The 2,669-nt window shown below is 38.7% G+C and overlaps 1 protein-coding gene and 1 pseudogene across 2 annotated transcripts in view; both read left to right on the top strand.

Annotated features, from left to right (window-relative positions):
- Window positions 1-2,669, top strand: part of ATF6 (activating transcription factor 6) — a 94,261-nt gene that overhangs the window by 59,001 nt on the left and 32,591 nt on the right. The window lies entirely within an intron of this gene.
- The window catches only part of LOC105303415, a 17,127-nt pseudogene that overhangs the window by 12,497 nt on the left and 1,961 nt on the right, over window positions 1-2,669 (top strand).

A 2,669-nucleotide genomic window follows, 5' to 3' on the forward strand; every position in this document is an offset into this window, starting at 1 on the left:
TGTTTTTAGGGTTTATTCAATTAGACTTTATAGCACATTCATTTTGATGGATTCACTGACATCGGCTGGGAATCGAAGAGACACTGTATCGTCTCTCATTGAGTCTTTCCACGTCAGTATCACATAGGGACCACATGACTAATGTGCTGTGAGTTCATCCAGGAGACATGATAAACGTTATTTTCATTTGTAGCGTAAAGTCGGTTTTGTTTTCCCAAGAGTATTAATAACTTACACACATAGCCATACACAGATTTTAAAACAATCCTATCAGCACAGTCAGTGATTGTTGATAAACGTTGCTGTGCAAGGTCGTGGTTCCTTGTTTCCCATTTTTAGATGAAGACGTTAGCTGACATTTTTATACAGAACGAAGTCCATAGGTTATTAAGATGATCAAAAGTTAATAATAAAATAATTTGAATTCAGATTATAAAGTACTGCAGATCTATTCCAGTGAAATAACTTCACTTAAGTTTGAGGCTTTGGGGTCAACTTTTTAGCTATAAAGTTTATCTTGCTTATTTTTTAGTTAAAAATGTAAGTATATATTATACTCTTTCATACAGAAAAGTTATCAACCTAATTTCTGTGCATATATTATTGCTGATTATTTTTGAAAGCTATTATCTTTCTAGGATTATTTTACCAATTTTGTGTTCATCTTAGATTAGGGAAAATACAATGTCTCTTTAAGCAAAATACTTTTTAGAACCAAAGTCCAGGCTCAGTTGTTTTTATTAGTAGTTTTTGGATTTTTACCATAGTTTTATATAGTTAACATGAGTTTAAATATAAATCCAAGAAGGCGTCTTTTCCATCTTCCAAAATGTGAATATTAATTTCATTTTGAAACAAACAGTTCTATATTAAGAAGGTAAATGGTAGTAATAAATACCAAAATCCGAAATTTTTTAAACGTGTAGTACTACTTTTGTTGTTCTTTAAAACACAATGTAAATATGAGATATCTTAAGAGAATTTAAGATTTCTTTCTTCATACCTTTTAAGAATTGATTTTATTATCCAGAAACTATATTCATGCTAAGTCGTGACTATTCAAGTAATTGCTTTACTTTTATAATTACAAAGTTCTTCCAAATGCAGCTATCCTCGGGAAGGAGAAGGTGGTGTCACGGAAGGTTTTTTCAGATCAGAAAATAGTTCTCAAGTTGATTATTATAGAATTATCAGTGGGGGGGGAAGATGAGGCAAGGCGGCCTTTCACACAGCAGAGGACGTGTGGGGGACCTGTCGCTGGCATGCAGAGCAGGTTCTGGGAAGTAAAAGATGGCAGCGCTCCCAGCAGGAGGGAGCCTGTGGGCCACGGGTGAGGAATTTGGTCCCTCCCTGCAGAAGATAGAAATACAATCACGTGTGCGTTTCAGAAAGATAACTGCAGTTGTTTGAACAGGGCTTCGAAGAGTATTTTTACTTTTAAAGGAAGTAATTTCCTTTAAAGGAAGAAATTCTCCGGCATTGATTTGTTTTTTAAGTACATGTAAGCATAAAACTTGAAACATCATATACTTCTAGTTTTACAACTACAGAACCAAAATAAGTGTATAAATTAAATATAAATAACATCACAAAGATAAAGCATGACTGATGTGACAGGCCATGTTTTTGTGGAAGTCACTACTGACAAGTGAAAGCGGTGCTGACTCTTCCGGTGTGGGTCCTTTCCGGTCTCGATTACACGTGTCCGTTCTGTTGAGTACTTTGCGATGATTCTCCCTCCGGTCTTCTCTGTTTGAACCATTAAAGAAACCTTTGTTCTAGCTGATGAACAGTTTGGGAGAAGGAAAAGAAAGGATAATTGTACCTAGTAGGCTCCTCTCTCTCATCAAGTAAAGTAGCGGTATGTGGTGGCACCCTACTCATAAAAAGTGTAATTGTGTGGCAGTCACAGTAAGACCCGAAGTATGCTTATTACATCAATTATTTTATCAAAACAAATACACACAAGTAATTATAGGGAACTGAGGGGCTCTAATTTGGAAATTGCAGATCTAGAGGATTCATTGTTCACACAATATGTTCATCTGGGAATTTTGTAAGGAGGAAGCCACTGGTGTCTTGGGTGCGGAATCACTGACCAAAGCATCTTAAAAAGTCAAGAATCTTGGGCCCAGAGATCAGTAGATTTTGTTAAAATCAACGATCTTAAGGACGCTTGAGAGTAGACATCATTGTTTCCAAACTATACCAACCATGTAATTTGTAAGATAAAAGAATGTGAACTTGATGGAGACATGGCTGTTGCCAGAATGGGGTCTGCTCAGAAACGCGCTTTCCCGCCAAAGCCGCGGGTAAACTCTTTCCCTCACCTGGGCCCTCTGCGACACAGCCTCCAAATACTGACGGTCTCAGAATTTCAAGCCAGTTATTTTGCTAATACTTGGCTTGCATTCAGCTCCATGGTACAATTAGTCGTCACGGCTTAAGTAGCAAGATGGTTTGTACAGAATTCCCAGTCGTCCATTTCAGAGGGTGAAGGGAGACTTTGGAGTGTCGGCCAACAGCCGCCAAGCTTTACTGTGCCACCACGTTCGGGGTGGGGCGCTGCACTCTGCCGTATCAGCCACGGTCGTCCTGGGAGACAGCGGCTGTTACAGCGCGCATGTTACAGATGGAGACAGCGAAGCACAAGTGGCTTAGCCGGGGCT

Source organism: Pteropus vampyrus, unplaced genomic scaffold (genome assembly GCF_000151845.1).
Source record: "Pteropus vampyrus isolate Shadow unplaced genomic scaffold, Pvam_2.0 Scaffold304, whole genome shotgun sequence".
Classification (NCBI taxonomy): domain Eukaryota; kingdom Metazoa; phylum Chordata; class Mammalia; order Chiroptera; family Pteropodidae; genus Pteropus; species Pteropus vampyrus.